We start from the raw sequence: 8,772 nt of genomic DNA, 5'->3' as shown, positions 1-8,772 counted from the left end.
GCAACTCCTCCTTTTCTTTCCCTTGCACTCTGGTTTCAGGAAGGAAATGATGACATGACTTACCCATCAGCCCTGTTTCCTGATTTTGAAACCACAGGGGATCTACTCAATTGTAGGAACCAGGTTAGGAAAAGACTGAGTTAGGAATCATTACATTGCGAATAACAGAAAACTCAAACCAGTTTAAATAGCATATGGAATTTATAGGTGCAGGTAAATGACAAATCTAGACATAGGTTTCCGGTAAGGCTTGGTCCAGTAGATCAAGACTATCGCCAAGGACCCCACTTCTCTCTATGTCTTCTGTCTTTCTTCTAAGGTACAGCAGACACTGTCTGACCATTTCCCCGCAGCCTATCCTGAAGATCACTTGCAGACATTTCCTGTATGCTTCAAAGTTTGCCCGTATCTTTCTGTCTGAGGGCATTCTCTGTTCCTGGTGGCGTACACCCAAGCTGGAAATACCAGAAAGTTAACACCCCAAGACTGACCCTCAATACTAAGGAATAAAAGTTAGTTAATAAATATCCCAGGTTCCTTATCCAGGGACAATAAGGAGATATGCTCCACAGTATTTCTCAAGGTATTTCCCAAGACACTGAATCCATGTCCCCCATGGTGGCCTTATTAATTCACCCTTTATTGGCTTCCATTTGTTCCCTGTCTCACTTCCCTACTCCCTCAAAGTGTTCCCTGCAATTCCTCTCCCCCCAAACCATTTGCACGCAGTCCTTCTCAGGGTCTCCTTTTAGGGGTAATTCAGGCTAAGAACAAAGTGCACCGCCTGCAGAAAGGAGCCATGAGTGTTGGACAACCAGTCACAGAAGTCATCCTATTGAGAAATCCTAAAGACACGCCCAAGTCAGAGAAGCCAGTGGACTTCCCTTCTGGATATGGGGCATTTTACCAAAGGAAACCAGCGAGTCCAAGCAGATCTGAATCAGTGGCAAAATTGCCAGCATTTCAGCTGTGAAAAGCGCACAGGATGCTAAAACCATTTCATTGTCTGGTGGGTGGTGGGTGTGAACGGTGGGAGGAATGATGGGGAAAGGGAAGACAGTTCATTTTATTCACAGGGAAAATTAGAGACAACAACCACAGGAGAATGGGTTCCAAATGTCATCCTACCCCCATCCTTGTCGCTTCATCTGAGGTTTTTCTGATTTTTCTGACTACTCCAGAACTCACTGACCTCCCACGCCAACAACGAACCATCCCTCACAATTTAGACTAGTGGTGCCAACAGAAATAGAATGTGAGCCACATATGCAAGCCACCACGTGCAACTTACAATTTCCCAGTGCTACATTAAATGAGGGGAAAGAAACAGGTGAGATTAATTGTAACAATGTACTTTATTTAACTCAGTAGATCACAAATATCCTTTCAACATGAAAAAAAAATAAAAGGTATTAATATGATATTTAAGTTATTAAAAAGATACCAAGTCTGTGAAAGCTGCTGTGTGTTTTACACTTACAGCACATTTCAGCTCAGACTAGCCACATTTTACATGCTCAGTAACAGCAGGTAGTTAGTGGCTACTGTGTTGAACAGCACAGATTTATGTATGTATGTATGTATTTATTTATTTTTGAGACAGGGTCTTGCCCAGTCACTGAGGCTGGAGTCAATGGTGCAATCATAGGTCAGTGCAGCCCCAAAGTCTTGGGCTCAAGCAATCCTCCTGCCTCGGCTTCCTAAGTAGCTGGGACTACAGGTGTGCACCACCAAACCCAGTTAATTTTTTACTTTGTGTAGAGATGGGATTGTGGTTATGTTGCCCAGGCTGGAATTGAACTCCTGACCTCAAGCAATCCTCCCACCTCAGCCTAATAACCTGCTGGGATTATAGGCAAGAGCCATTGTGCCCAGCCAGGTAACACAGATTTATAGAATATCTTGTTACTATGTTCGCATTGAGCTTTTGAATTTCAAAATGCTTTCACATGCACATTATCATCTGGTCAATATTCCTAAGAGGCAGACCTATGTGGTATTATCATCCCTGTATTGGTAATGCCTTAGGGGAGGTTAAGCTATTTTATCCTCCTTAGGGGTAGCAGGGCTGAGACTAGAGCCGGACTCCAGTGCTGGGTGCCTTCTACCACGCCTTAGGTATTTCATTTGGGTCCACAACATCATCTTTTTTATCTTCTTCAACATCTGGCATTAGCTAGACAGGCTTGTTGATTCACAGATAACATTAGTCAGGATTTGTTTGGCCACAAATGACAGAGACTTGATTCAAACTGGCTTAACCATAATAACAGAGGTGTGGGGGAGTGAAATGTTGGTTTGTAAAATGAGTGCACGTGGTTTCAGGAATGGCTGGATCCAGGGAGAAATGGATGTGTCCTGACTCACGGCTCTGCTTTTGTCTGTGCTTGGTAGGTCTTAGGCAGGGTCTCCACGCAAGATGGCTAAGAGGAGCTCCAACCTGCCAGCTTGGCGTCCTCAATGGAAAAAGAATACCTCTTTCCCAAAGCTCCAGCAAATGTCCTGGGAAAGGAGCTCATTGATGGGGCTTGGGTCCATGCCCATCCTTGAACCAGTCACTGCGCATCATCACTAAATCCCGTGTCCACCCCTGCAACCATGAAAGCAACACAGTGTCAAGGGTGGTCCCCCAAAGAAAGGGGAAATAATGGACTCCGGGCAAGCAGAAACCACAGATGTCTTCCCTGCCGATCCTGCATGCCTGTCTTTGGATTTTGTAATTAGAAATGAGGTTGGTTTGTTTGTTTCCTGATCAGGTCCATCCTTTAATCAAGCCTGGACAGGTGTCTCGGGAAGCACAGAGCCTGTGTTCTGGTGTGGTCCATGCGCACTCCTCTAGCAGCCAGATGTTCTCCACAATCACACATAACTTCCAAATCCCCGCTTGGCTCCAGAGCCGGTGTCCATTGCACTCACCTGACAACACTTCTGGGAACATCCTTCAGAAACGACACCATACCAGTGCAGGCCAGGTGATGGCACACTTTTTGTTTTTTGTTTTTTTGAGAGGGAGTCAGTCTCGCTCTGTTGCCCAGATGGCTGGAGTGCAGTGGCGCAATCTCGGCTCACTGCAGCCTCTGCCTCCTGGGTTCAAGCGATTCTCCTGCCTCAGCCTCCTGAGTAGCTGGGACTACAGGCATGCACCACCATGCCCAGCTAATTTTTGTATTTTTGGTAGAGACGGGGTGTCATCATGTTGGCCAGGCTGGTCTCGATCTCCTGACCTCAGGCGATTCGCCAGCCTTAGCCTCCCAAAGTACTGGGATTACAGACATGAGCCACCGCACCCGGCCTGATGACACACTTTGGATAAATGTCCTGGTGATACCTCTACACCCACTTCTGCCTTCTCTAGCCCTTCACCCTGACACAGGTCTGGTTCCAGGGCCACACAGTGCCCAAGCAAGGAGGATACCTGCAGACAGCCTCAAGTGGGGGACTCTGCCTGTGCCCCATGTTGCTTTCCTTGACAAATGGGCCCTGGAATTACTCTACAGGGCCCAGATAGATTAGTAAAGATCCCTTCGAGCTCCAAGTACTCTTAAAAAATAATTAAACTCATTTAAGGAAAAAGGTAATTATTTGGCTCAAATAACTGAAAAATCTAAAGTAGGCACAGCTAAACACGGGGCTCAAATGATTGCCACCAGATCTTTCCTCTCTTCTCCACTTCCCTCCCTTCCCCCTCCCTCTCCTTCCCTCCCTTCCCCCCTTTTCCCTCTCCCTTCTCCTTCTTTTTCCTGTCCCCTGTCCTCCTCTACCCTCCTTTTCTCTTCTTTTCACTTCCTTGTATGCATGGACCACACTGGAACACAGACTCTGCCCTTCTCAGGACCTAAATGATGGACATGATCAGAAAAAAACTCATTTCTAATTACAAAATTCAAAGACAGACATGCAGGATCAGCAGGGAAGACATCTGTGGTTTCTGCTTGCCTGGGACCCATTACTTCCCCTTTCTTTGGGGGACCACCCTTGACACTGTGTTGCTTTCATGGTTGCAGGGGTGGACGCGGGACTTAGTGATGGTGCGCGGTGACTGGTTCAGGAATGGGCATGGACCCAAGCCCCATCAATGAGCTCCTTCCCCAGGACATTTTCTTCCTTTCTCCTCCCCTTCCCTCTCCTCCCTTCTCCTCCCCTCCCCTCTCCTCCCTTCTCCTCCCCTCTCCTCTCCTTGTATCTTTTCTCTCCTCCCCTTCCCTGTCCTACTTTTCCTTCCTTTCCCTCTCCTGTCTCCTCCCCACTTCCTTCTCCTCCCCTCCCCTCCCTCTCCTATCCCCTCTCCTCCCCCTTCCTTCTCCTCCCCTCCCCTCTTATATTCTCTCCCCTCCCCTCAAGTTCCCTTCCTCTTTTCTGCCTTTTCCTCCCCTCCCCTCCCTCTCCTTCCCCCGTCTCCTTTTGTCTCGCCTCCCTTCTTTTCCCCTTCTCTCCTATCTTCTGTTTTATCTTCCCCCTTTCCCTTCCTGCTTTAGTCTATTTTGTGCTGCTTTAACAGAATAGTTATCATAGAATACCTGAGAGTGGGTAATTCATAAAGAACAGAAATTTATTTCTCATAGCTATGGAGGCTGGAAAGTCCAAGAGCAAGGTGCTGTCATCTCATGAGGGGCTTCTTGCTGCAACCTCACAGGGCATAAGGCAAGAGAGCAAGGTAGTGCAATGCTGCACAAAGCCTATTTCATAAGAGCCTTAATCCCATGAACAAGGAGGGAGCCCTCACGGCCTCATCACCTTTTTACAGGCCCTACCTCTTCATACTATCACATTGGCAACATCTGAATTTTGGAGGGGACACATTCAAACTATAGCATTTCCCTTCCCTCCCCTTCCTTCCCCCAACCCCTCTTTCAACCCCTCTTTCCCTCCCTCTCCTGGTTCTACTCTTTCCTGCTCACCTCTTTCCCAGTCCAGAAAAAGCACCAGGATGGGGTGGCTGAAATGGAGATCTTCAGAATCAGGGAGACCCTGAGCGCCACAGAATTGGATCAACCAAGGCCATGCAGTTGAATGGGAAGATGTGATTAAGCAGACATTTATTGAGCACTTACTGAATGCAGACTGGTGTGGAGGATGTAGAGATGGATAGGACATGGCTTCCCTTTGAGAAGCTCAAAGTCTAGTGAGAAGAAGAAAAGAAAGTCACATTAGTTGAGAAATTCGTATGTGCTAGGGAATTACATTGTGAAATCTTCATGACAGAGTCACCCAGAATGATGCAGAAAGGTCTGGTGGCTTCCGGGAGCTGCAGCAAAACTGGGAGTTCACATCAGGGCTGCTTGGCTGCAAGGTGGTTACTCTGTCCTCTAGAGCCACACATTTGCCACTTGAAAAACGACGTCTCCTGGAATTGCCGAAAAAGCAAAGAAGTGTGAGTTTCCCCTGCAGAATTCAGGGATTTCACCCCTCTAGGGTTCTGGCTCGGGGCGGGGGCAAATTCATGTGAGAGTGCGGGGTGCAGAGCTGATGCCTCCCGAATCTCTCCTAGGCCTGTGAGTCTCAAACCACAGATGGCTGATTGGTGGGAAAAGCAGCCGGCACCTGCGGGTCACCTTCCACCCTGGGGAGCAAACTGTCAAAAGGAGTTGTGCCCGAGGCTGACCTAGTTAGACAGTGGGCCGCACACAGGCGCTCTCCTTTGCAGGATTTGTTCCAGGCATTTGTTTATTTGCACACCACTTTATTTGCCACTAAAAATACTCCTCCGAAGCAGAGGCGCAGTTGACCGTGACTCTTGCGAAACAGCCGAGTGCACAAACACTGAAGGGCTCCCTCTCAGGCTTCCCGGGCTCGGGGACTGCAAGGGGGACAGAGCAAGGCCTACTTGCCTTAAGGCAGGCAGCTCTATTCACTTCCATAACTCCAAACCCAATCCCTCCGTGAAGCACTTGCTGATTAAGAAGCACCTTCAGCCTGCCTGGTGGACTGTGGATGATGCTGCACAGAACTCCTCAGTTGTAACAAACAAAACTCAGTTCAAACTGGGTTAATCATATACACACACAGGTGTATTGTCTCAATGAGCAAAAATTCCAGTGACAATTGTAGGCACAGCTGGATCCAGTACCAATGGATGGCTGGAATCAGGTCTTCCTCTGGCCTTTTTCAGTTCTTGTTTTCCTCTGGGTTGGCCTCACTCTCAAGCATGTTTTCTCCGCACAATGTCAAGACAGCTGCCAGTAGCCTCAGACATGCTTACTCACAGCTCCAAGTGCAAACAAAAGGGGACTTCTTTTTCTCAAGACTTTTTTTAACTCACTTTTTTGAGGTACAATTGATATACAGTAAACTCCATATACTTAAAGTGTACAATTTGATAAGTTTTGACATATGTGTACACCCATGGGACCATCAGCATGTGGAGACAAAGAGTCAGACTCCATAACATTTTAAAAGAGGTTTATTCTGAGCCAAATATGAGTGACCAAGGCCTGAGGCACAGTCCCAAGAGGTGCTGAGAACATGTGCCCAAGGTGGTTGGGTTACAGCCTGGTTTTTATGTGTGTGAGGGAGACATAAGACATCAGTCAATACACGTGAGGTATATGTTGGTTTGGTCTGAAGAGGTAGGACAACTTGAATGGGAGGGTTACAGGTCACAGGTGGATTCCAAGATTTTCTGATTGGCAATTGGTTAAAAGAGTTAAGTTATTATCTAAAGAGCTGGAATCAATAGAAGAGAGGGTCTAGGTCAAGATAAGGGGTTGTGGAAACCAAGGTTCTTGTTACATAGATGAAGCTTCATGGGTGCCCACCCTTACAGGCCAAAGATGGCAAATGTTTCCTATTCAGACCCTTAAAAAGGGTTTGCTAGACCCTCAGTTAATCTCTTCAGGATTGGGAGGGCCTGGAAGGGGAAAGATCTAGTTAACAGATTCCTTACAGATGTAATTCCACCACAAAAATCACGTTGCAGGCTATTTCAAAGTACGGCAAATAAACATACTTTGGGGTAAAATGTTTTGATTTCCTTCTTTATCTACCATGTGATGTTATGCCAGGGTCAGATTGGAAAGTCAGTCACTTAGACAGGATTAAATAAACCTCTCTGATGAGATTTTACGGTTTGTAGTGTGTGATTCCCCAGGCTTCTTAGGAATTTGGGCAAGAGAGGAAAAAAGGCTGGGTGTGGTGGCTCCTGCCTGTAATCTTAGCACTTTGGGAGGCAGAGGGGAGTGGCTTGCTTTAGCTCTGGGGTTTGAGACCAGCCAGGGCAACATGGATAAACCCCATCTCTACAAAAAATACAAAAATTTTCTGGGCGTGGTGGTGCGTGCCTGTAGTCCCAGCTACTTGGGAGGCTGAGGCGGGAGGATGGCTTGAGCAAGGGAGGTTGAGGCTGCAGTGAGTTGAGATGGCATCACTGCATTCTAACCTGGGTGACAGAGAGAACTTGCCTCAGAAAAGAAAAGAAAAGAAAAGAAAAGAAAAAGGTCAGAATTTAGTCCTCAACCACAATCAACACAGCAAACAGGTTCATGACAGCCAGGGTTTTCCTGTGTCCCTTTGTCATCCTTCCCTCTGTCTGTGAAAATAGTCAAACTCTGTGAAATGTTTGAAGAGATTTATTCTGAGTGAAAGATGAGTGACCTGTCCTCCACAGATTCTGAGAATATGCCCAAGGTGGTTGGGCCACAACTTGGTTTTATATATTTTAGGGAGACATAAGGGACCAATTGATATGTGTAAGATGTACATTGGTTTGTTCTGGAAAGGTGGGAAAACTGGAAGTGAGAGCTTCCAGGTCATAAGAAGATTTAAAGATTTTTTGATCAGCAACTGGTTGACTTATTTTCAGTAGAAAGGAATGTCTGGATTGTGATAAGGGGTTGTGGAGAGCATGGTTTGATTATGCAGATGAAGCCTCTAGGTAGTAGGTTACAAAGAGAATAGATTGTAAATGTTTCTTATCAGACTTAAAGAGTCTGTTGTATCAGTGATTCTAAAAGAGAGGAGGATATAATGAGGCACATCCGGCTCCCCCTTCCCATCATGGGCTGAACTGGTTTGTTTTTCTGGTTAACTTTAGAACGTCCTTACCAAGAGGAAGGGAGTTGGTGGGCGAGTGGTGGATAGCTGGAAAAACATTCAAGGAATCATGCACAGTTTCTACACGGCTATACTCTCTCTCTGGGCACAAGTGAGCCGTATATACAGCATTAGCAGGGTAATTATACCTTCTATACCTTGGCTCGGAGCCAAGCACAAGCTCACATGGGTGATCACCTAATGCATCTCTTGTGGCATGGTTACATAATGTGCAGGGTTGTGCACCTGCACTCCAAACCTGCTGAATCATGCTGCACTGGAAGGCCACTTTGGCCTACTCCTGACTAAATTACAGCCATCTCCCTTATACTCCACCTCCCAGGGCAGAGGGTGTCCCCCGGGCAGGGACACATGTCCATAGGGTGGAGCCCTGAATTCATAAGCCACAACAACAATACAGAGAGCAACAGCTCACTACTAGGATCCCCGCTATGCTACTTATGACTATTAGGGCCCAGCATAGGCCAGAGTCTAGGGATGCCCATCATCTCTGTAGGGGGTCATCAGTAAGATTCCTGACCACCTTAATCTCCCATGATACCCCTTGCAGGGCTGCTGTTATGTTCTGCCAATTGTCAGGGATAAAGATACAACATTGTATTCCTAAAAGGGCACAGGTGCCTCCTTGGGCAGCAGTTATTATGTCTAAGGCCATTCAGTTTTGCAACACCACCTTTCTCATCCGATCAACCTCCTCTGTAACAGGAGGAGGGCCACTTGGGT

Source organism: Macaca fascicularis, chromosome 5 (assembly GCF_037993035.2).
Source record: "Macaca fascicularis isolate 582-1 chromosome 5, T2T-MFA8v1.1".
NCBI lineage: Eukaryota > Metazoa > Chordata > Mammalia > Primates > Cercopithecidae > Macaca > Macaca fascicularis.
Note: the sequence above shows the minus strand (reverse complement) of the source record.